Genomic DNA, 10938 nt, shown 5'->3' on the forward strand with positions numbered 1-10938 from the left:
GCATTTCTTTGCTTTTTCAACCACATTGGATACATAGGACATCACGAAATCTTTGCTAAAATAGCAAGATCAAAGCAAATAAGAACCACAATTATGCATTTTAGAAGACTTCCAACTTCCATAACTGCTCCCACTAGTTGAAACAATATCTTCTCCATGCATTCATTGTTGATCTGCGAATTCTTGATCTTGCACTCTTCATTCTTCTTCTTTGGTTCTAAAGAAGTAGACGTTGCTTCCCCTCTAGTTGCACATGCATGCGCTTCATTGCATTCGATTGTACTAAGGACTGCACGAACGTCTATCAATTTTCTTTCTATCAATAAATCAATGTATTCGCATTCCCAAAACCAAAATGAGCATCCATATTCCTACACGCATGATTGAAAGGATCGATATAGTTGACTAGAGGGGGGGATGAATAGGCAACTAACAATTTTTAGCTTTTCTTTACCAAATTAAACTTTGCATCAAAGAAGGTTATCTAGATATGTAACTAGGTGAGTAACCCATATGATGCAACAACAACAAGTAGATAAGCAAGCAAAGAATACAACGCACAATGAGCTTGCACAAGTAAAGGTGAGAGATAACCAATAGCGGAGCCGGTGGAGACGAGGATGTGTTACCGAAGTTCCTTCCCTTTGAGGGGAAGTACGTCTCCGTTAGAGCGGTGTGGAGGCACAATGCTCCCCATGAAGCCACTAGGGCCACCGTATTCTCTTCACGCCCTCACACAATGCGAGATGCCATGATTCCACTATTGATGCCCTTGAAGGCGACGACCGAACCTTTACAAACAAGGTTGGGGCTATCTCCACAACTCAATTGGAGGCTCCCAATGATACCACGGAGCTTCACCACAATGGAATATGGCTCCGAGGTGACCTCAACCGTCTAGGGTGCTCAAACACCCAAAAGTAACAAGATCTGTAAGGGATTAGTGGGGGGATTCAAATTTCTCTTGGTGAAAGTGTAGATTCGGGCCTTCTCAACTAATCTCTAAAGAATCAACAAGTTTGATTGGCTAGGGAGAGAGATCGGGCGAAAATGAGCTTTGGAGCAACAATGGAGCTTGGAGGAAAAGAGGTAGGTCAACTTGGAGAAGAAGATCTCCTTTTATAAGGGGGGGGGGACAAACCAACCGTTACCCCCCATTCAGCCCCGCAAAGAGTGGCACTACCGCTGGGGGTGACGGTACTACTGCTGGTATCAGCGGTACTACCACTCCCCATCGCGGTACTGCCGTGCAGACTGGGAAGGTCGGAGGCGGAGCAGGATCTGGACCCAGGGCGGTACTAGCAGCGGTGGTAGGGGCGGTACTACCACTTGCGAGTGGTACTACCGCCTCTATTTCTGCTGCCAGTGCCGCAAAACCCGACACGAGAGGCGACACCCTCGAGTCGAGGCGGTAGGAGCTCAGAACAGCAGCGGTACTACGGTTGAGAGCCCCCAAGCGGTACTACCGCTGAGTAACGGTACTGCCGCCTATGGCTCTTGAGCGGTACTACTGCTGGGTCCGCAGTACTATCGCTGGGACCAAATTTCCCCAGGAAGCAAGGAAAGATCCTCCATCAAAGCGGGAAGGCTCTGTGGGTGCAAAGGAGATGTGTGCATGTTGATTCGACCCTAGCCTTACCAATGCGGACCCCTCTTGATAGTACGGTGATTCCTACGAAACAAGTCCACCAAAACTGAAATGAAAGAGCTACACCGTCTTCGCTTAAAAACTCCGAGGGGAAGGAATCGTCTCGTGCCAAAGGATGGATCTCTGAAATACTCAATGCACACGATTAGTCCGCAAAAGCGTTGTCATCAATCACCAAAAGTACATAGAGAGAGACATGCCTTAACAATCTCCCCCTTTTTGGTGGATTGATGACAACCCGGGATTTACACAAAGGTAGGACATGAAAGTAAAACGAATCCCAAAACTACAAAATATAGGCAGGCTCCCCTTGAATGTGTGCACCTAATTAGAGGTGCCTTTGGAATGCAAGGCACATACATTAGGATCAACACTCCCCCTATATTTTATAGTCCGACAGTATTAGCAACAAGTAAAGGTACATGTAGCTTGGATGCACTAGGGTAGGTATGAGCAAGGTATATAACAGGATAAGCATGCAACTCACATACTACCAAAGTACTCGACAAACATATATAATAAGGGATAAGGTAGCATATGTCTCACACCATATGAAAGGGTACCAGGTCTCACAAGCACAAACCAAACCAAAGCAAAAGACGAGAAAAGAGTTTGCGAGAAAGAAAGACAAGGCAAACAAGCCACACAAACACACGCTCGCAACTCGACAACGACAAATCCCTAGACTCTCTTCCCCTTTGGCATCGAGACACCAAAAAGGCAAAGAGCGCTGCTATGGCTCCAGGTGATAGCAAACTGAGGATCTCTAGCATCACATCCCAGCAGGATCGTCTGCACCGCCGTCATCGGCAGGAAACTGCTCGGTGTCTGAATTGGTCCACGGGCAGTGCTGCTGAACCCACTCATCCTCATCGGTGATCTTTCCCTCAGATCCGTTGGCAACGGTTGCACCCAACTGACGCATGAGCTCCTTGTGACGGCTCCTGGCCTTCTTCTCAGAAACATGAGCCATATACTATTCATGAGACTCCATGCAAAAGAGTTTCTTCATCTTGCGCTTGATCTTATTTGCCCATGAGGGATCCACTCTAGAGGGCTCATAATCTGCATCATTGTCAACATCAGCCTCACCCTCCGTCTCCATGTCAGCAGCTCCAGATGGAATCCCAGACCTAGGAGCCGGGGTTCCCCAGTTCTCCTTCTTCCTCGGACGCTTGATCTCATGAGAGACTAACTCTCTAGTCTCCAACACAACATTAGGATAAACGCGCGCCCAAGCCTTCTCAATTAGCAACATGATAAATGGACCATAGATAGGGCACTTGCGCTCAGAGATGGCTGAGACTAGTTCAGACCACATGACATGAGAGATATCCAAGAATTCTCCAGTGTTTTCTTCCTTCTCATGCTAGAAGAAGAGAAGCATGTCCACGAGAAATGAGTGAACCATATCCAAGTTCCCAGTACGAGGGAAGAGAGTCTCTCCGAAGATGCAATGAAGGATGTCCAGAAAGGCAGGCAACTCATAGGTCTCCTTCTGAGTCACGGGGTGAATCTTCAAAGTACAGTAGGGCCAGAGAGATTGCTTGTGAGTGGAATTTGCTTCGCGGTGAGGGCGAAAGCCAACTGGGTTCTCAAGTCCTTGATCTTCATCCCCAAGTAACTCCATGAAGGCCTTCCACTTGACAGAAAGTAGCTTGTCATTTGTCATCCAAGTCAGACTCCTTTCCTCAGCTGTTCCAAGATGGACCGTGGCATAAAACTGAGCCACCAAATCTACATCAAAGTCCTTGTTGAACTGCATGATCCTGAGGATGTTCAGCTGAGAACACATCTGTATGGCTTCGCCAAAGTAAGAAGGATCCTTCTCCATAAATTCAATGTCGATGGTGCGAACATCAACATAGAGATTCTTCTTTGATTTGATCACATCAAAGTAGATGGAAAACTAAAAGTGGTTCCAGAATGGGCAGTTGACCAAAGTGGGTTCTTGATCTTCCGCATAGGGGTTGCGGCGATGCCTTTCACAGAACTCCTTGGCATTCATCTCTATCACAGTCTTGCCCCTAGGCTTTGGCTTGTTTGCAATAGTCTTCTTGTGCTGAGAAGGAGAGTGAACACTTGAGGAGGCAGCCGCTATCTCAGAGGTGCTATACCGCTTTGAAGTTGAACGCCTGGGGTTGACATGGTGGACATGATGCTCAGAAGGGCCACCACCTGGAACCAAACACACGGACAGAAGAAACAACACGAAAGAAAGAGCATAAGTCACCAAACAAAACAACATGGATCGAAATTTGGTACGAGTATGATGGAAGTGGGCATCTGATGTCTACTACGCAACCTTCTTCTTGTAGACATTGTTGGGCCTCCAAGTGCAGAGGTTTGTAGGATAGTAGCAAATTTCCCTCAAGTGGATGACCTAAGATTTATCAATCCTTGGGAGGCGTAGGATGAAGATGGTCTCTCTCAAACAACCCCGCAACCAAATAACAAAGAGTCTCTTGTGTCCCCAACATACCCAATACAATGGTAAATTGTATAGGTGCACTAGTTCGGCGAAGAGATGGTGATACAAGTGCAATATGGATGGTAGATATAGGTTTTTGTAATCTGAAATTATAAAAACAACAAGGTAACTAATGACAAAAGTGAGCACAAACGGTATTGCAATGCTAGGAAACAAGGCCTAAGGTTCATACTTTCACTAGTGCAAGTTCTCTCAACAATAATAACATAACTGGATCATATAACTATCCCTCAACATGCAACAAAGAGTCACTCCAATGTCACTAATAGCGGAGAACAAACGAAGAGATTATTGTAGGGTACGAAACCACCTCAAAGTTATCCTTTCTGATCGATCTATTCAAGAGTCCGTAGTAAAATAACATGAAGCTATTCTTTCCGTTCGATCTATCATAGAGTTCGTACTAGAATAACACCTCAAGACACAAATCAACCAAAACCCTAATGTCACCTAGATACTCCAATGTCACCTCAAGTATCCTTGGGCATGATTATACGATATGCATCACACAATCTTAGATTCATCTATTCAACCAACACAAAGTACTTCAAAGAGTGCCCCAAAGTTTCTACCAAAGAGTCAAGACAAAAACGTGTGCCAAACCCTATGCATAAGTTCACAAGGTCACTGAACCCGCAAGTTGATCACCAAAACGTACATCAAGTAGATCACGTGAATATCCCATTGTCACCACAGATAAGCACATGCAAGACATACATCAAGTGTTCTCCAATCCTTAAAGACTCAATCCGATAAGATAACTTCAAAGGGAAAACTCAATCCATTACAAGAGAGTAGAGGGGGAGAAACATCACAAGATCCAACTATAATAGCAAAGCTCACGATACATCAAGATCGTGCCAAATCAAGAACACGAGAGAGAGAGAGAGAGAGATAAAACACATAGCTACCGGTACATACCCTCGGCCCTGAGGGTGAACTACTCCCTCCTCGTCGTGGAGAGGGCTAGGATGATGAAGATGGCCACCGGTGAGGGATCCCCCCTCCGGCAGTGTGCCGGAACTGGCCCCCGAGAGGTTTTTGGTGGCTACAGAGGCTTGCGGCGACGGAACTCCCGATCTATTGTGCTCCCCGATGTTTTTAGGGTATATGGATATATATAGGCGAAAGAAGTTGGTCAGGGGAGCCACGAGGGGCCCACGAGGGTGGGGTGCATGCCCAGGGGGTAGGGCGTGCCTCCCTACCTCATGGCCACCTCGAAGCTTCCCTGTCCTCTACTTCAAGTCTCCTGGATTGCTTCCGTTCCAAAAATAACTCTCCCGAAGTTTTCATTCCATTTGGACTCCGTTTGATATCCTTTTCTTCGAAACACTGAAATAGGCAAGAAAACAACAATTTGGGTTGGGCCTCCGGTTAATAGGTTAGTCCCAAAAATAATATAAAAGTGCTTAGTAAAGCCCATAAACATCCAAAACAGGTAATATAATAGCATGGAACAATCAAAAATTATAGATACGTTGGATACGTATCAGCATCCAGCGGTAGTACCACGATCAGGAAGCGGCAGTACCGCCTAAGCGGTAGTACCACTCCGGGAAGCGGTAGTATCACTCCAGGCGGGGGAACGGCGGTTTCCCTACTGCCATGGACAAATCCGGCACTACCGGGATGCCAAATTCCAAAATAATCCTACCAAATACCAATCCAAACAGTCTAGACGCCTTCTCCATCCCACTCAAGCCTTGATTTAGCCAAAAATCAGGAAATGCGACAACTATTTCCCCTAAGGACTAGATCTGAAACCTAGGCACAGAGAGAACGGGAACGGGGGCAATACCGGCATCCATGGCAAGAGGACGGGGTGGGGATCGATTCCACCGTAGGAAATGGAGAGGGACGGCTTGAAGACGGTGGCCCGCCGGTGCCCTCCCGCGGCGAGTCGGCGCTAGCGAAATGAAGAGGATGAGTGGGTTATGTGAATGGGTATGGGGGAGAAAGAAAACTCCCCCTGCCCCGACATAACCCCCAAGGCCCGACCCACAGCGGTATTACCGCTGGGGTGGGAGGTAGTACCGCTTGCTGACCATCAGCGGTAGTACCACACTCCACCAGCGATAGTACCACTCAGCCACGGACTCAAGGACTATACACAAAAGGGCTTAGCTCAAGAAGGAGAAAGAACCAACGAGAAGAGAGAGAAAGCACACAGGCAGAAAAACACCAATGAGAAGACAAGAAACACACTCCTCTCCAAGAGAGGGTGGTGGCCGAGGCCACCTATGTTTGAGTCAAGAGGTATGGCACCGCGAAGATTTTAACCTTGGGCCCATGACCAAAACTCATCTTTGAAGCACAAGTACCAAATGTCTAATGTGAAAGACTTGATCAATTTATGCATAAATGGGGGGAGGGAGAGTTCATTGAGAGAACAACACTCCCCCTATGTCCATGCCTATGTGCAAAGGTTCAAGCCACATTGCTCGAATCAATGATATTTAGCTCATGCCTTAACTCGCGAAATCTTGCTTCATCCAAGGGCTTCGTGAAGATATCTGCAAGGTTATCATGGGTGTTGACATAGTTGAGCTTGATCCACCGTCGCCTAATGTGATCCCAGATGAAACGGTACCGAATCTCAATATGCTTCGTCTTGAAGTGTTGCATCGGGTTGAGAGAAATCTTGATGACACTTTCATTGTCACACCAAAGAGGCACTTTGTCAAAAATGACTCCGTAATCCTTTAAAGTTTGCCTCATCCTTAGAAGTTGTGCACAACAACTACCGGCAGCCAAATACTCCGCTACGATGGACGAGAGAGACACACAACTTTGCTTCTTAGAAGACCAACTCACCAAAGAGAAACCAAGGAATTGGCACCCTCCGGAAGTTAACTTCCTATCCACTTTGTCTCCTGCCCAATCGGAGTCCGAATAGCCCACAAGGTTGAAGTTTGCTCCTCTTGGGTACCATAAGCCAAAGTTTGGGGTATGAACCAAATATCGAAAGATTCGCTTGACCGCCACATAGTGGCTTTCCTTAGGTGCAGCTTGAAACCGTGCACAAATTCCCACACTCAACATGATATCCGGTCTAGATGCACAAAGGTAAAGCAAGGATCCAATCATGGAGTGATATACCTTTTGATCCACCACTTTACCATTGGGATCTATGTCAAGTTGGCATTTAACCGGCATTGGAATGGAAGCCGGCTTGAAATCACTTAGCTTGAATCTCTTGAGCATGTCTTGAGTGTATTTGGCTTGGTTGATGAAGGTTCCTTCTCTTCTTTGCTTGATTTCAAACCCGAGAAAGAACTTCAACTCTCCCATCATGGACATCTTGAACTCTGAGGTCATGAGAGCGGCAAACTCCTTGTTGAAAGCTTTGTTAGGGGAACCAAATATAATATCATCAACATATAGTTGGCATACAAACAACTCCCCTTTGACCTTCTTAGTAAAAAGAGTGGGCTTGATTTTCCCAATTTCAAACCCATGATCTTGTAACAACTCGGTAAGGTGCTCATACCACGCACGTGGGGCTTGTTTAAGGCCATATAGCGCCTTATCAAGTTGGTACACATGATTCGGGAAATAGGGATTCTCGAACCCCGGGGGTTGTTTGACATACACCAACTCATTAATAGGACCATTAAGAAAAGCACTCTTCACATCCATTTGTTGCAACTTAAAGTTATGATGATAAGCATAAGCAATCAACAAATGAATGGATTCAAGGCGAGCAACGGGAGCAAAGGTTTCATCATAGTCGATACCCTTGACTTGGGAGTAGCCTTGTGCTACCAACCGAGACTTGTTACGAATGATAATCCCATGAGCATCTTGCTTGTTCTTGAATATCCACTTGGTTCCAATGACATTATGGTTCCCCGTTGGCCTTGGAACCAATCTCCACACCTTGTTGTGCTCTAAATTATTGAGTTCTTCATGCATGGCTTTAAGCCAATCCGGATCCTCAAGCGCCTCATAGACCTTTTGGAATTCAATACAAGAAACAAACGCGTGATGTTCACAATAGTTTGCTAATTGTCTACGAGTTCTTACCCCCTTTCTTAAGCTTCCAAGCACATTCGTCAAGAGATGATCTTTGGTAGAGAGATTGGATGCAATCTTAGCAGCATGACACTCCAATTCCTCCTCAGGAGAGAGTTGAGGAGCGGTAAGTTGATCATCTTGAGCGTCGTCTTGAGCTTGCTCTTGATCTTGAACTTGCTCGGTGATGAGAACTTGACCTTGGGCCTCACTTGGTCGTTCACCACCATCTTGAGGTTGATCTTGCCCTTGGTCTTTTTCATATGGTTGAGGGCCTTCACTTTGTTCTTTGGAAGCGTGCGGGTCTTGGGTTGGTGATGGTTCCACTTGAGTGGAACATTGTCCTTCTCCTTCGGCCACAAGGGGTTCCTCAATGGGTAGGATATGACCAACACCCATTCTTCTTATAGCTTGGGGAGGAATTTCATCACCTACATCACAAGTACCACTTTGTTCCACTTGGGAGCCGTTATTCTCATCAAACTCCACGTTACACGTCTCCTCAATAAGTCACGTGGACTTATTGAGGACATGGTAAGCATGAGAGTTTGTAGCAAAGTGGTGTAACCCGGCCGGAAGTATAACCCGGCCGGACTTGGCGACTCACTAATGACCCGCCCTGACTGGACGACACATTAAGTGACCCGCCCGATCCTGTCGACTTATGGGTGACCTGGCAAGCGGATCAGAGGAGCGACAAGACCCGGGGGCCCAGGAGGCTCAAGGCCCAGAAGGCCGGCTTACGTTATGGTAGGCCGGCTTAAGAGGAAAGGCGTGAGGAATATATCCCTCACAAGGAATCAAGACTCGGAATTGTATCCGGCTTGTAGTAGAAGATAGCACTAGTGCAGAACCGGGCAATAGCACCGGTTCGTAAGGCCCTTTAGTGCCGGTTCCATAACCGGCACTAAAGTGTGGGCACTAAAGGCCCCCCCTTTAGTACTGGTTCAACACGAACCGGTGCTAAAGGGAAACCACGTGGCACGAGCCAGCTCCAGGGGCCTGGAGCCCTTTAGTACCGGTTGGTAAGACCAACCGGTACTATAAGGTTTGGGGTTTTTTTAGTTTTATGATTTCTTTTTCATTTAATTTTGTGTTTCCATTTTAATTCTTTTTCGTTTGCTGGTATTTTATGATACTACACATTGTACACGTTATGCATATATATATATATATATATATATATATAAATAGAATTTCTAGTAGAACCAATCATGCATATATATATCATCAATGTCTCACAAACCATCATATTAATTAATTCACACATACACACATGTATAGCTATATACAATTTCTCCTACATATGCATGTTGCCTTCGGAGCCAGTGGCATTAGCCTAATTGGTGCCTTCGGAGCATGATGACAATTGGAAGTGGTTTTCATGGGGGCGGTAGCGGGTAATAGTATTCTCCCTTCGAATTTATGACCTGGTCGAGCAAAAATCCCGCTATTTCCTCTTGAAGTGCTTCTACGCGCTTCGTTTCTAGGAGCTTCTCCCGCACCTCTCTGAACTGTTAAGAAGGAGATCAATATGCATGTGTATTAGTTGTGTGACTAGATATCGATAATGGTGTAAAAATTGTGAATAGTGTTTTGACAAGCGTACCTATTCCTGTCTTTGTGATCTGCTCCTTTCGGACGCCATCATGCGAATGTTCTCGCAAACGCAGAATGCACACAGATCAGTCCCCTATGCCTGCTTCAGGGCCTTTACGAGAATGGAATTTGATCAGATAATAATTAATCAAGCATGATAATTAAAGAGATGGCAGCTAGCTAGCTAGCTAGTACTACTTAATTACTTACCTTGGGTCTTCCCCATTTAAGCTTTTCTTTCCATTCGCCTTCCGTGACGCTGATGAACCTTGCCCAAGCCCTGCCCGCCGACAAAGAAAATGAATAAAGGGGTTATTAAATAGTTCATATCATGAAATGACGAACTAAATAGGCCGAGATATATAGTTAATAATGATTGAAATTACCTGTTGACTATCCCAAACAAGATGTTATAGTCAGTTTTTTCTTTGAGTAGTGAGTCCAGTATTTTAACTGTTCCGGCGTCAACTTTAATGATACACAAGACCCAGTGATATCTGCATGCACACACGTTTGCATGTCTTAATTAAGCGGGCATATGTAAGCAAAAACATGTAGCTAGCTAGTAGGCAAAAACAGAGAATTTGTAGTACAAGACAGTGTGACTCACTGGAAGTTGTAAGGAAGTAGTATATCTTCATTGTATTTGAGGCGCTTCAAGAACTCTAGCATGTTGTCCTCTACGGCCTTTTGATGATGTGCATCTATTTTCCATGTGTATTCATTAACGGTGTTTGGGTCAATGAACCCAATGCCATAGCTTCCACCTTTTCTCATTTCATACATCTTCATCCTGCATATAATACCACAGAAAAGAATATAGTAAGGATAATTACAGGTAATGATTGATCAAAAGGACCACTACAACTAGCTTGAGACTTAAATTACAGAAAGAAATCACTTACAGACAATGGCAACTGACGATAGATTTGTCGAGTGCGTCTTGATTGTATAACTGAAACAGTTCAGAATACTCAACGGACACAGCTTTCTCATGGTAGTAATGCTCCTCCTTGACATTCACCATGAGGGACAATCGATCTGAAATCTTGGTAATGTTCATGTACCATTGATGCAATTCATACATTCTCGTTGGGAGGTTCTTGACCTTGTCTGGCTCGACCAAAGGTTGGCCCCGGGCATATTTCCGTTTTATTTCATCCTCTCTAAGCACAGGCATGGGCTC

This window comes from Triticum dicoccoides, chromosome 2B (genome assembly GCF_002162155.2).
Source record: "Triticum dicoccoides isolate Atlit2015 ecotype Zavitan chromosome 2B, WEW_v2.0, whole genome shotgun sequence".
Lineage (NCBI taxonomy): Eukaryota > Viridiplantae > Streptophyta > Magnoliopsida > Poales > Poaceae > Triticum > Triticum dicoccoides.